Raw genomic sequence first — 18974 nt, 5'->3', positions numbered from 1 at the left:
AGTGTGTATAGTTTAACGTAGAACTTAAGTTTGCCCGTTAACCTGTACTGTCTGCAGCTCAAAAGTAAAAATGTAATTAGCTGCAAATCACAACATTTTAACACTTAGGACCCACTAATCATTAAGGTGGTGGGTTTCATTTGTATAATTATAATGTATTGTGAATAAAGAATTTTTTTAAAAAAAAGTTGTCAGTTATGATGTGTCAACACGTCATTGAAGTTACCGTGACGTGAGACCATAATACAAAAATCTGACCCATGTGTAAACAAAAGAAAGTGTGATGGTAATTTTGTTAGGTGTGGATTATCATACACAGGTGAGAAGGATTGCCCAAAACCATAATGTGTTTTTTGTGGTGACATTCTTACTAACAGTAATCTGGTACCAACTCTGCTTCAACGCCATTTAGAAAATGAAACCTAGCCCACGTAAAGAGATCTGCTGATTTTTTTTTTTTTTTTACACGAAAGGCTAACAAGTCGAAACATGATTTAAGTACTTTGTATCGCTGCAAACAGTGACAATGAGAATGCTCTTCAAGCGTGTAATTGCGTTAGCTTCAGACGTACTAAAACTGTGAAACGTCTTTCAATAGTCGAAGACTTAGTGCGGCCATGTATAAACAATGTAGTACTGTGCATGCTTGGAGAATATTTGATAAGAAGAATCAGTATGGTATTATTTTCCGACAATAGGATCAACCACCGGATTAAAGACACGTCAAATTATGCCCACAATGAAATTGTGGAAAGAGTTCGTACCAGTCCTACCTTTGCGATCCATCTTGACGAATCAACGGATGTTTACAATTTAGCCATTTCGTTACTTCTGTTATTTTTTATATTAATTGGGAGTCTCTAGAAGAGGAGCTAGTATTCTGCAGATCTTTCTGAGGACTAAGGGATGAGAACTATTTAATGTGAGATCGTAGGCTTTCCCGGTCTAATAAGTCTTTAAAGTCAGTTCGGGTTTGCTGCCGGATCCTGAAACCATTTCGATTCGATATTTCGGCGGTTCAACTGGTCGCCATCTTCAGGAGAATGCTGCTTCTGCTGATGAGTCCCTCTGAGAACTGAGGCCAGCCTGCCAATCGACGTCCTATATAGGCCACCGGACCGTACACGGCGCATGCGCCGCCGATCAAAGTTGCTGTCCCCCCCAAGACTGGGCAGGTGCCCTAATCTTAGAAGGTGGACGGAAAACACTCTTAATATTAAAATGCCATGAAATTCTTCCTATCTTAAACGATATGCCCTTAGCATAAGGGATAAGAGCCACCGAACTATGTTCCTGTTCATGCACCAAACTAAGGGAAGGGTTTCCTCTACGCCCTGTTGTTATTAATTCGGTTGCACCCACTTATAACCTGGTGAAGTATTTATCACCTGTTATCAGTGACATGTATGATCACCATATCTCCAATTCGGTGAATTTTATTGGACGATTGAAGTATTTGAGGCTGAGTCCTTTAGATCTATTGGTGAGTTTTGATGTGGTATCTCTGTTTACACGAGTCCCTCTGGAAGAGCCCCTGTTTCATTAGTGACAAACTGTATGAAGACTTGGTGAAGCTTAAACGTCATGTGCGGACGTCCACGTATTTTTTATTTAACGCAACATTTTCAACAGAATGACGGAGTGGCTATGGGTAGTCCTTTATCACCCAGAGTAACCAATTTATTAGCGGAGGGCTTCGAGGATAAGGCACTGAGGACTTCGGCTTTGCAACCAACGTTCTTCTGGAGATATCCTTTTTTTTGTGTGGCCACATGGACGTAATGCTCTTAATATGTTTTTGTACCATTTCAACTGTCTTCACCCCCGCATTAAATTTACCATGGAGGTTGAAAGAGATGGGATGCTTCCTTTTAGATGTTACGGTTTATAAAAAATGATACTTTGGGACATAGCGTTCACCGAAAGCCAAGGCGCAACGATCGGCTTCTGCATTCTAAGTGTTGTCATCCACCACAGCAAGGCAGTGGCGTCCTTATGACTTAGGTATGCAGAGCATAAGCCATTTCCGACGCGGGCAGCTTAACACAATAACTTGCCCATTTGAAGGCTGTTTTTCAAAAAAAATGGATACTCTGAGAAGCAGATTCGTCCGGCTATAGATTTTGGACAATCACTGGAGGTGCATGAAAAGGAACATAGATCGGTGGCCTTTATCCCTTATGCTGGGGGTATATCGTTTAAGATAGGAAGAATTTTAAGGCATTTTAACATTAAGAGTGTGTTCCATCCACCGTCTAAGATCAGGGCACTACTCGGCTCTGTGAAAGATGATTTGTGGCGTAAGAAACCCGGTGTATACAAAATTCTGTGTCAGTGTGTGAAGGCTGACATCGGCCATACGATTCGCACAGTTCATGACAAGAGTGTGGAACATCGCCTTCATACGACGCTACAACAGCCGGGAAAATTGGCTGTAGAAGAACGTAGCCTAAATGAGAGACACGGTAGGAAATTTGACGAAACTGTGATAGTTGCCAGCACTTTCTGTTTTTGGAACAGTGTCTACAAAGAAGCAATTGAAATTAGGTTGGCAAATAATTTAATTAAAAGAGACAGTGGATTTCCTGTTAGCAGGACGTGGAATCCTGTACTATCCCGCATCAAAACAGAGCGTTCTTCGGTTCGGCCAGACTGAGTAATCGAATATCGTGTGTAGAGTGCAATTTATCGTTGCCTCCGGTGTTCTATTGTGCGCTGCACCACCTAACCAGTCTTGGAGGGCAGCAATAGCTATAGGGGGCAGAGCATGTGCCGTGTACGGTACGGTGGCATATATTTGACGTCGATTGACGTGATGGCGTCAGTTCTCAGCGGGACTCATCAGCAGAAGCAGCGTTGCCCTGAAGATGACGACCTGTTGGATCCCCGAAATATCGAATCGAATTGATTTTAGGATCCGGTAGCAAACCTGAAGAGACTTTCCGGATCTATCTTACCAATGAACACTGTTGCGAAAATTCAATAGACTGGACTCCCTGTGTGGACAACTGTTCAGATGGTGCCAAAACTATGACAGGGTGCTATGCTGAGTTTGTTGCCAAATCGAAATCGTTAGGGCCAAACGCTTCTTGAGACATCGTTGCGTTCACAGACACGCTCTTGTTTATGAACGTATGCCCGATGGATTTCAACGTGCTGGACGATGGAGTGAAAATAATGAATTTTTCTGAGATCTCCCCTACAAATTCCTGCATCTTTGCAGTGCTTTGTGGAGATGTGGGACTCATTTATAAATGTTTATTGCCTCACAATGATGTTATATCGTTATCTCAAGTATTTACAGATAGTACGAGCGAGCTTAAAGATTAAGTTTAGATTTTTCTTATCAGCCATGCCTTTCACAAAGCAAAATGCATGGAAGATGAAATCTGTCTTCAGACTTCAGCTCAGTTGGTAGACAATTTCAAAAAAAAAATTATATACACACTTTTATATTGTGCAAGACTGTATTGAATCATTCATTAAAAAACCTCAGTTTTTAGGTAACGTGTTTCAGCAGGAACCAAACCAAGTTCTTTGATACCGTTTCCGCCTTCCTGGTGGAAAATAAACTTTCTTTGGATAAAAAGTCAGGAACATGGTTAAAGAACATTTAAAGGCGCTTTGAAAAACCATCAGGAAATATTTTCCCACTGTGTCCAATGTCCAGTATTGTATTCGCAATCCCCTCGAAGAGTGAACAGTTTTAGAATCCAAATTAAGCGTATATCGAAAAGAGCATTTTCTTGAAATTTCCACTGATTTTCTGTTACAGAAAAGTTATAAATCTTTGCATTAAGTGAGTTAGTTAAAGTAATTAACTAATACAGCCACAGCGGCCATATTACCTTTTCATCATCATATTTGTGCAAAAAGTAGTTTCCTTCATACGAATACTTAAAAAATAAATATACGAACAGACTTGGTGCTGAAAGTGATCGGAGACTGTGACTCTTCAAGCTTTCCCGGTGGATATGTTGTATAAATAATCTTCACGGTTTGCTACCGGATTGTGATCTGCAAATCCTACAATCTTTCCTCGGAGCAATTGTCCATTTTCAGGTGGTGCAAACGTGTTTGTGGCTAGGCACGACTGACGGTATCGGCAAGTCGACGCCACGTTTCTAGAACACGCGCGCGAAGAATGCGCAGGCGTGGAAATTGCGCACGCGCAATTATTTGCAGATAGATGGTGCCATATTCAAACTCCCTCTGCCGAAAATCGCAGAGCGGCTTTCCTGCGCGTGTGCTGTATGCTGCGTTTGCCAACAGTGCGGGCAGACGTTACTCACCAACGGCCGTACTAGACCAATGTTATGACGGGTCTGTTATCGAAGAACATTGATCCCTGTTGATGACATCATCGGCTGTACGGATATGCATTGCTTCCTTAATGACGCAATCCCAGAAAGATGATTCCGGGGCATAAAATTTCTGTATTTTCATGAATCATGCGATGCCCTGTATTCAGACAGTGTTCAGCAATTGCTGACTTTTCCGGTTGACGAAGGCGTGTAAGACGCTAATGTTCATCGCAGCATTCTTGTACTGTGCGGCATGTCTGACCTTTATACGCTGCCCCACATTGACAAGGAATCTTGTACACACCACTTTTCCTCAGGCCAAGGTCATCCTTAATCAAACCCAACAGGTTTCTCAGTTTTGCAGATGGGTGAAAAACACACTTAATTCCATTTCTTCCAAGAACTCTTCCGAATCTTGACGACATGGCGCCAATATACGGCAAAAAAGCCAAAGTGGTTGGTGTCTTCGTATCTTCATTCTGCTCCACAGATTGAACTCACCTGGGCCACAATTCATTACGTATCTGTCTCTCAGTATAACCGTTTTGTCGGAGCACTGTCTTCAAATGTTGTATTTCACTCGACAGGCTTTTAGGACTAACGTACGTAATGCACTACCGCATTGTGCAGGATGGTGGCAGCTTGTGGCTTGCACATACAGATCTGTTTGCGTTGGCTTGCGGCAAACGCTGTGTACCAAGGTTCCATCTGCTTTCCTTCGTACCAAAACATCAAGAAAAGGTAAAGTACCATCTCTTACCAGTTCCATTGTGAAGTTTATATTCGGATGGAGCGAATTCAGATGCTGAACAAAAGTATGTAGAGTATCAAGTCCGTGTGGCCACACCACAAATGTATCATCCACATACCGCAGAAAACAAGAGGGCTTGAGAGTGGCTGACTGTTGTGATTTTTCTTTAAAGTCCTCCATAAAATAATTTTCCACCGAAGGAGACAGAGGAGTTCCCATGGCGACACCGTCCACTTGTTCAAAATATTGCCGCTGGAACCACGCGACCGCTACGGTCGCTGATTCGAATCCTGCCTGGGGCATGGATGTGTCTGATATCCTTAGGTTAGTTAGGTTTAAGTAGTTTTAAGTTCTAGGGGACTGATGATCTCAGAAGTTAAGTCCCATAGTGCTCACAAGGGAACCTCCCCATCGCACACCCCTCAGATTTAGTTATAAATTGACACAGTGGATAGGCCTTGAAAAACTGAACACAGATCAACCGAGAAAACAGGAAGAAGCAAATTATACAAACTGAGTAGTCCAAGTGTAAGATATGCAACATCAAGGACTGTGTAAGCTGAGGAGCGCCGTGGTCCCGTGGTTAGAGTGAGTAACTGTGGAACGAGAGGTCCTTGGTTCGAGTCCTCCCTCGAGTAAAAATTTTACTTACTTTATATTCGCAAAGTTACGATCTGACCGTTCATTCATTGACGTCTCTGTTCACTGTAATAAGTTTAGTGTCTGTGTTTTGCGACCGCACCGCAAAACCGTGCGATTAGTAGACGAAAGGACGTGCCTCTCCAATTGGAACCGAAAACATTTGATCGCAAATTCATAGGTCAACCGATTCCTCCACAGGAAAACACGTCTGAAATATTCTATACGACACTGGTGACGGCATGTGCTTCACATTACAGGAATATGTTGTCGACCCACCTAACTTGCACACTTGGCGAATGGGTAAAAAGTTTCTTCTACCTTGCCCGATTTAGGTTTTCTTGTGGATGTGATAATCACTCCCAAAAAAGTGATGAAGACATAAGAGTTTGTCACATAAACTGCAACAAATGAATGCAAGTTTCACAGTCGCACAGTTTTCCCTGTGCTCTGTCAAAACATACGTTTTTAACGTTTTCAAGTTTTTCCGTGTGTAGACCGTCAAATCCTGCATGTGTCCAAGCAAATCTGAAAATGTCCTGGAATTTTGGAGAGCGAAGTTGATCATGTCTGAGTGCATAAACTTTGATAATTGTCTGAAAATAAAAAATTAAAACTTTTCACTCGAGGGAGGATTGAACCAGGGACCTTACGTTCCGTAGCTGCTCGCGGTAACCACAGGACCACGGTGCTCATCAGTGTACACATACCTTGATGTGGCTTATCTTGGACACGGACTACTCAGTTTGTATATTTTGCTTATTTTTTTCATAGTTCCATACAACTTCTTCCTGTTTTCTCGATTGATCTGTGTTCAGTTTTTCATGGCCTGTCCCTGTGCCAACTTATAACTAAATCTGAGGGGGGTGCGATGGGGAGGTTCCCTTGTCACAGCCATTTGAACCATTTGATTTGTTCAAAATATTGGTCATGAGATCAGAAGTATGTTGAAGTAAGCACGTGTTTAAATAATGCTACTATGTTCTCCTAAAACTCCTCAAGCTCCAAAGAGTCCTGCAAGGGCACCTTTGTAAATACACACATAACATCGAAAGTTACTAAGAGTTCCGACGATTGCAATGTAAGAGCTTGCAGGTGACCTATGAAATCTTCAGAGTTTCGAATATGATGGTCGCACTTGCCTACGAGAGTTCCCAATAGTGATGTCAGATATTTGGAAACAACATAAGTAGGTTCTCCTATGTTACTTACAATGGAACGGAAAGGGACCCCATTCTTATGGATCTTGTGTAGGCCGTAAAGTCTAGGAGGAACTGCAGCCTGTTGACGCAAACCCTTAGAGACTTGCGGTGGAATCGGGATCTTCCTGATGAGTTCCTAATTCTTTCTCTGGATCCTACCCGTCGGATCGGTTTTTAATTTACTACATGCAGGATCGTCGAGCTGTTTGTATATCCTGCTGTTACGTTCTGTGCGTGAGAGAAGCACAGTAGCGTTTCCTTTGTCAGCAGGTAAGATGACGATGTCCTGGTCTTCTGATGTGAGTCTATTTAAGTTCTGTGGTTCTTGACTCCCAAGCTCTGTGCGTTGCAAAGCATGCGCAACCTTCTCACTAAATTCCAAAAGGACGTGGGTAATTACAACGAAAACTTGAATTTTTCACTGCAACTAGGCCTACAAATTGAGTAACTTTTAAGCCGCAATTACAGTAACTTCGTATTTTAAGAGTTAAGGGCTAAGCAAGTTTAAGGTTTTTAAACCTTTTGCTTCGAAACAAATTTTTTGCATGTCTGTTGTATACAGCGTGGTCCATTGATAGTGACCGGGCCAAATATCTCACGAAATAAGCGTTAAACGAAAAATCTACAAAGAACGAAACTTGTTTAGCTTGAAGGGGGAAACCAGATGGCGCTATGGTTGACCCGCTAAATGGCGCTGTCATAGGTCAAACGGATATCCACAGCGTTTTTTGGAATAGGAACCGCCGTTTTTATTACATATTTGTATAGTACGTAAATAAAAATGAATGTTTAAAGGTTTTTAACATGGCTGTCAATAAGCGACTGTTGCATTACACAAAATTTTGAAAAACACAGCCCTCAGTCTCGAACACAATTAATTTTTGACCTAGGTTCGGTGTCACAAGGTACACCTTCTTCAGACAAAATTAAAACTAAATGTTGCAGCATAATGTACCAAAAAATACGAAAGCGGCGGTCATACCTGACAGCGTCAATAGAATTTGAATAAAATGCAACACAGTTGCAAGCTGACTGTAGCAGAGGACACATGGCAGCCCCTAGCGACTTGCACCCTGTTGCATTTTATTTACTTCTGACTATCTGACCCTGTCAGGTATGACCGCAGCTTTCATATTTTTTGGTACGTTATGCCGTAACATTTAGTTTTAATTTTGTCCGAAGAAGGTTCCCTTGTGACACCGAAACCTAGGTCACAAATTAATTGTGTTCGCGACTGAGGGCTGTTTTTTTGAAAATGTTGTGTGAATGTTTTAGTTGGACCACTTTTTTCCATTTGTGACAGATGGAGCTGTAATAGTGAGAAACATATGGCTCACAATTTTAGACGAACAGTTGGTAACAGGAGGGTTTTTTAAATTAAAATGCAGAACGTAGGTACGTTTGTACATTTTCTATCGGTTGTTCCAATGGGATACATGTACCTTTGTGAACTTACCATTTCTGAGAAAGCATGCTGTTACAGCGTGATTACCTGCAAATACCACATTAATGCAATAAATGCTCAAAATGATGTCCATCAACCTCAATGCATTTGGCAATACGTGTAACGACATTCCTCTCAACAGCGAGTTGTTCGCTTTCCGTCATGTTCACACATGCATTGATAATGCGCTGACGCATGTTGTCAGGCATTGGGGTGCACCACTATAGCAAATATCATTCAACTTTCCCCACAGAAAGAAATCCGGGGACGTCAGATCCGGTGAACGTGCGTGCCATGGTGCTTCGACGACCAATCCACCTGTCATGAAATATACTATTCAATACCACTTCAACCGCACGCAAGCTATGTGCTGGACATCCATCATGTTGGAAGTACATCGCCATTCTGTCATGCAGTGAAACGTCTTGTAATCGGTAGAAGATTACGTGTGAAATCAGCATACATTGCACCATTTAGATTGCCATCGATAAAATGAGGGCCAATTATTCTTCCTCCCATAATGCCGCACCATACATTAACCCGTCAAGGTGGCTTATGTTCCACTTGTCGCAGCCATCGTGGATTTTCCGTTGCCCAATAGCGCATATTATGCCGGTTTACGTTACAGCTGCTGGTGAATGACGATTCGTCGCTAAATAGAACGCGTGCAAAAAATCTGTCATCGTCCCGTAATTTCTCTTGTTCCCAGTGGCAGAACTGCACACGACGTTCAAAGTCTTCGCCATTCATTTCCTGGTGCATAGAGACATCGTAAGGGTACAATCGATTTTGACGTAGCATTCTCAACACGGTGTTTTTGAGATTTCCGATTCTCGCGCAATTTGTCTGCTACTGATGTGCGGATTAGCCGCGACAGCAGCTCAAACACATACTTGGGCATCATAATTTGTTTGCAGATCGTGGTTGACGTTTCACATATGGCTGGACACTTCCTGTTCCCTTAAATAACGTAACTATCCGGCGAACGGTCCGGACACTTGGATTATATCATCCAGGATACCGAGCAGCATACATAGCACACGCCCGTTGGGCATTTTGATCACAATAGCCATACATCAACACGATATCGAACTTTTCCGCAATTGAAAACGGTCAATTTTAACACGGGTAATGTATCACGAAGCAAATACCGTCCACACTAGCGGAATGTTACGTGATACCACGTACTTGCACGTTTGTGACTATTACAGCGCCATTTATCACAAAGCGAAAAAAAAGGTCCAACTAAAACATTCATATTTCTTTACGTACTACACGAATATGTAATAAAATGGGGGTTCCTAATCAAACAAACGCACTTGATATCCGTTTGACATATGGCAGCCCCATGTAGTGGGGCAACCATAGCGCCATCTGGTGCCCCCCTTCAAGCTGGACGAGTTTCGTTCTTTGTAGTTTTTTCGTGAGATATTTGGCCCGGTAACTATCAATGGACAACCCTGTATATATTTAAAAGTCAGTGGTTCGCCCAGTTATCGTTGTAGAAGAAGTTCGAAAGTCGAGAAAGGTTGGGAACCGCTGTAGAGAAAGATCATACGTGCCCGGTTTATCAACCGTGGATCGGGTGAGTGGTGAAAATGACGATGTGGTATCTAAGTCTACGGCCTTTTGGCCTTACGCAGGTAGCATTTCAAAATCGATTGGTAGCATTGTGCGGAACTACCACCTAAGATTATTGGCCGTCTATGGGCTTTATAGCGTGATCTTGGTTTGTTGTCTACAGCACTCTTTACAGGTGTCACATGACATACACTGGTTAGGTCACCAACACCGGAAGTATTATGCAAAAGCGTCTCACACACTCTTGAAATAGCTCAGTGAATTCTTTATTGAAGAACTTCGTCTTGACACCAGTCATCCTAATAGACATAGATTTTGACTCGAACTTCCAAATCTTCGAATAGTGTTACTAAGGAAGCAAATGAGATTAAATTATCAAGTGACCCTACAAACAGAGAGACAGATTTTTGCTGAAACTCTGTTTGGAATCCTGATCTCTTCCTGCCTAAACTACAGACAGGGAGCCTTAATGCTACTTTCTCAGAGCTTCCTAACTTTCATTATCGACCATTTCTGACGGTGGTCATCTTTGGCTGTGTGATGGTCCTAGCTGTGCGCGCGCACACATATGTGTGTGTATATATATATATATATATATATATATATATATATATATATATATATATATATATATATGTGTGTGTGTGTGTGTGTGTGAGAGAGAGAGAGAGAGAGAGAGAGAGAGAGAGAGAGAGAGAGAGGGTGCTGTGTTGGCTTTCTGCCTATGCCGTATTACGATTCTTTATCGGCGTTGCCTGTGAAACATGTTTTAAATTTCCTTGAACAGCGCTCTCTCGTTGCATTTGTGCCTGTAAAATGACGAGCAGTTCTCAGTGACTTCACCTGGCTGTATCACATGACTAGCCACTGCCAAATCCACACACACACACACACACACACACACACACACACACACACACATTTGGCTCGCAGAAGGATCTTGACAATACATCCGACAGTTTAGTGCCTGTCCGAAAATCGTGGACAGAACCAGAACACACTGAACGATGTTGAACTCAAGAGAGTTGAAGAAGATTAGAATTATCTATGGAAAACCCTGAGCATGGGATTTTGCAGTAATATTCATTAAACCAAGCCAGATTACTATTGAATGATATTTTAATACCAAGTAACGTTATTTTCTACAGTTCCCTACTCTGCGGTTTCCAAATAATCCTTGACATTATAGTAGGAATTATTTGAGAGGTAAACATTAACCGGGTGTTTAATTATTTATATTTTATTTGTCTCCTATATGTCATTAGGCAGGATGTTGTATAATTTTATTCTCTTGTAGAATACGTAATTTTGTGCTTTTCGCTTGTTTATTTTTCGTAAATGGAAGTGTAGTCTAGCACTTGTTTCATGATCGTGGATGCTGCTGCTTGTGATATAATTTTGTATGTTCTTCCTGTTGTGCCTAACAGGCTTCTTAACTACATAGTGCATTTAGGTTACCCTGCTGTTTAAACTGAACTTTACAAGGAGCATGGACAATAGTTTTGTTATCATGGTCTTTATAATTAGTTATTACGAAAACTGTGTCAATAATCTGTGTATGGTAGCTTTAAAAACTGATACCATAGATAAAGACGGAGTGGATATAGCAATAGTAGCTTACAATATGGCCTCACGGTCCCACACTTATGATAGAGGTCCACGCTGATGCCATTTTCTTTGGCTGCTCTAGTCACACAATATGGCCATTAAACTGAATGCGTGGCAGCTGTGTAAACCAATGAGTTTCGTGTTCGAAATGTGTACACAAGTAAATTTTGGAAATGAGCATTTGAACTATTGTGATGGTTCGTTTACGCAGTGATTAAAATAACACCTTTGGTGATGAAATATTGCTAGTCCTGATTTATCTGACAGCACATGAACTTCAGTACAACTGTATAGGTATAATGTAGGCCTGAGTCTTCCTGATAACGAGTACGTTTCGTACTGGGATCTGCTCGGTGTGATGACATGAATAATGAAGTGAAACTTACGAATTCTACGTAATGACAAGGAATACCAATTATTTTATTTTATTTTGCACTGAGGGAAGTTTAGACGGAACAAACAATAAGGTGCTGAATGACACGCAAAAAGCGATAGCTAGCTAGTTGCGGCAGAAGAGGGTTGGAATTCCGTATGAGTTGTCATTGTTTGTAGCATGCCGGAAGTAAAACTCCGCAATGCTAACTGTATACCTACAGAATGTTCAAGCGACACGGACTGGACGGAAACGGCCAAGCCTGTTTTTCCGCCTAGAAACAACTTCCTATAGCTGGCAGAGACAAAGGAGCCGGCTAACTAATGGAACTAACTGCACTCAGAGCGTTGAATTCGGTGCGAATCAGAGTTCGCCATTTGCGAAGTTAAAGTGACAGCCGAAGAGATGGGCTGGACAATGACCAGAACAGCTTCATCTTGCGCCAAGGAAAGAGTTTTTATGTTTTCATACCGTCCGCCAGTGAGACTTCGTGACGGATGCAGCTGGGAACTAGCTGTTTGTTTTAGTAGCATATGGGTAATGCATGTGGTTGCTGAAAATTGTAGTAGGAAAGCTGCATTAACTGTTTATGACGTTATGGATACTTGCATGTTGTGCTGTGATGCTTCCTAAAATTATTACTTACATTCTTGTGATTACATGTCGATGCTGCTCTGCTGTCTGACCACATGGGTCGACAGAACAAACGATTGATTACAAGCAAGCGTTTCATTTTCTACTGTAGCTTAAAACTGAACGTTCTTCATTTGTTTGTTGCGATTTCGAGACAATGTCTGGTAGTGACCTGACAGTGTTACCATACACTAATGTGTTTGTATCTGCAGAGTGTTTAGTGTGAACCTCTGCGTAAAGGAGACTACAATAGAGATGCAAACAGTCTGCAGGGTAGTGAGAGGGCTGGCAAACCTGCAACCACAAACTGCTCAGTACCACTCTAAAAGTACAGAGAAGAAGCCAGAATATACGGTGTAGTAATAACTGTATGAACAATTCTCCCAGATTGGAGATTTCTGTGAAGGCAAGAGACAATTCTCTGCTACGCTACCGCAGCTTTTGTTATTCTTTTCTGATGTACGAACGCAAAATACTGAATGCTTTCTCACAGCATTCATATCACAAACTGAAAATCTGTTTGCTTTCCGGGCAGTAGGCACCAGCAACCTAATGTAAATATTAAATGTGTTAACTATTTATATGTAAGAATTAAAAACTGCATTATATAGTGTGGAAAGGTGAGGAGGTTTTCCTCAACAGTTTTTGTTTAGTATTTTGCCTACAACGATGTACTTCTTGAGCACTGGTAACTTTCTGAAAATGAGTACTCTTTTCGATACTATTCACCTATTACGTAGAATATTGTGTATAATTGGCTTTTAGCGGCACGCATCACTACCAACCACAGCAAAATTTACTGGGTAAGAATTTTTTAATTTCAGAGGACTTCCTTGTGTGACATTGTAGTTTCAGCAGTGGTGAGAAACTGCTTTTACTGATGCTTGGGGTTTTCACTAATACAATCGAAAATAACATTACATAAACTTTGGGAACGTTACGGTCCAGTTTGCTTTTATCCCATCGGTTGTTTCAGTAAGGCTGAAGGGGAACCCAGGCGCTGTGGGGAATTTGTGCACCACCCACCAGAAATTTCCGTTAAGCATTTTTGTTGATAATTATTACTGTACCTGCGAAGCAGAAACTATAGAGAATTTTCAGTAGCAGCTCAGTGAAATAATGCTTCTCATCTGAAAATATATTTCCGTGACTAACTATAGGAGCAAAGTGCAATTTTCTCTTGGCAGTAGAGTCCTCTTGTTAATGTTGAGTTTGTCGATTAGAATCTTCAGTCGAGAAAGGCGGCCACTTCAAAAGAATTTCCCGGACTGTAGTCAGAAGACACATTAAAAAACGTCTGTCAGAATAGGCTTGTAAAATAGTTCGTAGCTGTATCTGTCAAGTGCCAAACTGCAGTAGCATTGTATATGCTTCAGCGTTTTCAAAGATAGGTATGAAAATATTTGGTTACTTTCGAATGAATTATTACCTTGAATTGTTTAGAGAATATACGGGGAACATATGTTAGGATGGTATGATAATAATTTACATCCCATTCTCCAGGAATCTGGTATCTTAAACACTGAGGAACCTCATTCGGAGATAATAATTTTATCAATATAACCATGGTTCCACAGTTACTACAGCTTAATGGAGATCGTTAGAACGCGAATATTAACCTACTCGTAAATCTAATTCTGTAGGGAGACAGGGAGATGAAAAAGATGCGATCGAATCCCTGTACATGATTGCTGGTCAGGTACATTGGTCAGCCGCAGAGTGATTTTCGGTTTGGCAAATGCTGAAATGGGCTCTAAACGACGCCAAAGAAAATGTGATACAAAAGCAGTTACAATATGATAAAGCACTAAAAATATACAATGACTCAGAACTACAAAATACATAAGAAAATTAATTGCTTCTTCGAATAAAATAAAAATTTATATACGTGCGTCAAATTATATGGGATTTTTATGTGAGTGGTGCCTGCTCGTTCGGACAAGGCGGAGAGAGAAATCACGGCTCAAATACTGAAGACCCAAAGAAACTGTACACCAGCCTAATATCATGTAGGGCCCTCGCGTACACACAAAAGTGCCGCAACACGACGTGGCATGGACTCGACTAATATCTGAAGTAGTTGGGTTGGGTTGTTTGGGGTCATCGGTCTTCTGAAGTAGTGCTGGAGGGAACTTACATCATGAATCCTGCAGGACCGTCCATAAACCCGTAAGAGTAGAGGCCACGTTGCAAGGCATCCCAGATATCCTCAATAATGATCATGTCTGGGTAGCTTGGTGGCCTGCAGGAGAGTCCCTGGAATGTTCCTGGAGCAAGTCTGTAGCAATTTTGGACGTGGGGAGTGTCGCATTGTCATGCTGGAATTGCCGAAGTCCGTCGGAATGTACACTGAACATGAATGGATGCAGGTTATCAGACAGGATGGCTGGGTACGTGTCACCTGTCAGACTCGTATCTAGACGTATCAGGAGCCCCATACCATTCCAACTGCCACGGCGCACACCATTACAGACACTCTACCAACTTAAACAGTCCCCTAGGGTCCATGGATTCATGAGGATGTCTCCATACCCGTACACGTCCATCCGCTCGATACAATTTGAAACTAACTCGTCCGACCAGCCAAAATGTTGGCAGTCATCAACAGCCCTGTGCGGTGTTTACGCTCCCATGCGAGGCGTAATGCTTTGTGTCATGCAGAGATCAAGGGTACACGAGTGGGCCTTCGGCTCCGAAAGCCTATATCGGTGATGTTTCGTTGAATGGTTCGCACGCTGACACTTGCTGATGACGCTATACTGAAACCTGTAGCAATTTTCTGAAGGGTGCACTTCTGTAAAGTTGAACGACTCTCTTCAGCCGTCGTTGGAACCATTCTTACAGGATTTTTTTCCCGTCATGGTGATGTCGGAGATTTAATGTGTTACCGGATTCTTGATTTTCACTGTACACTCGCGAAGTAGTCGTACGGGAAAATCCCCACTTCATCGCTGCCTCGGAGATGCTCTGTCCCACCGCTCGTGTGGCGACAATAACACCGTGTTCAAATTCACCTAAATCCTGAAAAGCTGCCATTGCAGCAGCAGTAACCGATCTAACGACTGCGCCAGACACTTGCTGTATTACATAGGATTTGCCAAACGCAGCGCCAAACTGTGGCTGTTCACATGTCTCTATATTTGAATACGCATGCCTATACCATTTTCTTTGGCGAAGGTGTATATGCACCGTGAGAGCTAATATGATCACTCAGTGCAGGACACTCTTCGCCCTACATCGTTCATGACTTTGCGTAATGCGACGAATAAACGGAGGAAAAAGGACTAGGGGCGCTACTTTCGTAGTGTTTCGGGAATAGGAAACTGGACTGAAGGAGGCAAGTGTGCTTGGCTAGCCCGTACAGTGCACCTGACCACCGCGTAATGGTGGTGGTGTTAAGTTCCTGCTGGGGTCACCGGTCCCTACGCTTACACACTATTTAACCTAACTTTAACTAAGTTATTGTAAGGACAAGACACACACCCATGCCCGAGGGAGGAAAGGAATCTCCAACTGGGAGAAGCTGCGAGAACCGTGACAAGGCCCCCAAGACAAAGTGGCTACCCCACGCGCCTCGTGCAAAGGGGGCGTAGGTGGTTAATGCTACTATCGAGTCATGTACTTGGTGATTACTTTGTACAAGTTTTGCTGTACAAAGTAATCACAGATGGCGCTTCAATTGATACAAAACCAAAAGTAGCGTAATAATTTACTTTTAGCAAACTTGCCAACAAACGCGGCATTGCGGGATATCCATTCTGCCAGTTTTACATTTGAAGCGAAAACAGAAAAATGAACTGTGTTTGTATCGCACTATAGATAATATTTCATTTCCTTGCATTCCTAGAAACGCCTTTGCATCTTTGAAATTATGAACCAGTCTTACGGAGATATTTACGTAATGTGCAAATGTTTAAGTACCGTATTCAGACAGTTTCTGTACACTGTGCACAACTGCTTCGCGTGTCCACAACGTACTTTCGTAAATATTTCAAAGGAAAAGACTGTTAATAGCTCTATAGATTGCTACTGTTTTCGGCTACAGCCGATTGCGCTTCGCAGTAGGAAGCTGTTAAATGCGCTGCCAGGTCAAAAATTCCTTAAGCTGCCTACACTGCAGGAGTGGCTTACTAGTAAAGAATAAATTTATTAAAACTTCATGAATGAGAGGGAATTTTTTGATGCATCGCAGCGTTTATGATGTCATAGCTCTTGAACTATATGCCGTAGAATGCTATATTTTTGTGTAGGTACATTCAGGGCAGACGTGGATACTGTCTGCATCAAATGTTGCGAAAAGAGTTCTTAGCAAAGAAGCAAATAATTTATACGTCACACACAATGCGACACTTTTCACACATCTTATTGTTTATGAAATATCTACTGAACTATGATAGGAAGGTGGTTCTAAACCCCACAGCGATTGCTGCGTGAAAGCGAGGGATAATATCGAGTTTGTTTTAAATTGGCCCAGGGGCTTAGGAAAAGATGTGGAACACACACACACACACACACACACACACACACACTCACACACACACACAAATACACACACACACACATAAACATACCCATTGTTATAATATAACATTACGCAAGAATAAGGGACAGGTTGATAGTACACGTGTTGTGACACCAAGGAATAAATTCCCTGGTATTAGAGGGTAAAAATTGTAGAGGAATACAGAGATTGGGATACATCCAGCTAATAATTGGGGACATAGGGTGCAAGTGAATCTCTGTGAAGAAAAGGTTGGCACAGGAGAGGAATACGTGGCGGACAGCATCAAACCAGTCAGAAGACTGTTGACTCAAAACAAAAAAAAAGCGTGTTTAGCATGTAGTTTGTCATTAAATGACAGTGCATGACCAAGTGTTCATAAAATGCCGTCCATAGCATTTGAAGATGGCCTTAAAAGGTAGGAACCCATAGGAACCCATATTACCTTACAAGATTACTATGTCAGGAATAAAAACAGAAAACAATTATGTAAAAAACAGTATGAGTATCTTACAGTAAATTAATCACCATATCCACAAACGGAGTGTTTTTCCGAAAAAGATTTTCAGCATATCAGTAGGTACGCTAAAGAAATTGCCTTCGGATGATGCCTTCCAGCATCACTAATGGGGTTGGATGATCGCGGTAGACTTGTGACTTCAGGTAACCCAGCAAACAATAAAGCAAAAAGATCATAGATCCGGTGACCTGGGAGGCCAAGAGTGACGGACATGGCGGCTCAGCATGTGATCCTCACCAAGGCATGTGAGCACGATCTCTTTCAGACGTGTAGCAAGCAGTAGTGATTGTTAATATTTACTTAGGCCATAACTTTCAGAAACCAAACGTAATGATTACCAATGGAGGAACAAACGTGATGTAACATTAAAAAGAAAAGGCTGTGAATCTAAAGAGTGCAGATCGTATATAACAGTGGAGGAAATAGAAAAGAAATAAAATCACCGTGCACGCTGTTCTGCCGAGAAAGACATGTTATTGAGAACTCGGAGAGAAGTAGTAAAGGCAGTGATGACGTTTTTGTACTAAAAGTACGGTTTCTCAGCAGACCTAGATCCTCCAGTGGCTTGGGATATTACAGCGCCCAGTCAATCTCTTCTCGAAAAAAGTAATTACATTCCTCGTTAATTACTGCCGCGCACCGTCTACTACGAATCGGCATTTGTATTCGCTCATCCTAAATTAATTTCTAAAAGCGTACTCTAAAAGAAGTTATTTTCAAAGAAAATCAGGCTTCCAACCTTCCGTCTATCCATTTATTTTTCCAATCATAATGACAGCTTTCTCATTTTGTGTTGTTCACTGCCATGGCATTCAAAGAAGTGGCCACACAGAAACCAAGAACTCGGATTTCCTTTTACCACTCGACACAACCACACGTTGCCGCTCTGTGAAAGTAGCACTGACGTGCACTTTGTGACATGTCTAACCACAAGCGACTTTCCCCCTTCTCCCCATGCGCTATGAATCGCTCTTTATGTGTAAATAGGCAATTAGGCTAACTGATGACAGTGGCAATGGTAACTACCTTATGTCATAACTGCTTTTAATTTACTCTGGTTGATACTGCCGTTAATATGTGGTTAAAATTTTACAGGAAATGTTAACATTTCTGTAGCTAGGTATGCATCCTATTCTACAGGGACCTACAAGCAAACAAAAATGTGTCACTCTCTACGAGTTGACCGAAGCTGTAGAGACAAAACACAAATTCTGCACAAAAAACAAAGTCGTATAAGTTATTCGCACAAGTACATCAACAGAGTACTTCAGTCTTGTTGTGTCTGCCGATCTGAAGAGTGTAAAGTAGTAAAACTAGTGTCTTCCGTGTAAAACACTAAGTCAGCACAGTTCGTTATGAGAAAAACTATGTGAAGTCCTACCACAGAACTGATCATTCATATCACATATATAATTTTA

Source organism: Schistocerca nitens, chromosome 8 (genome assembly GCF_023898315.1).
Source record: "Schistocerca nitens isolate TAMUIC-IGC-003100 chromosome 8, iqSchNite1.1, whole genome shotgun sequence".
NCBI lineage: Eukaryota > Metazoa > Arthropoda > Insecta > Orthoptera > Acrididae > Schistocerca > Schistocerca nitens.
This window is presented reverse-complemented; position numbering follows the sequence as displayed.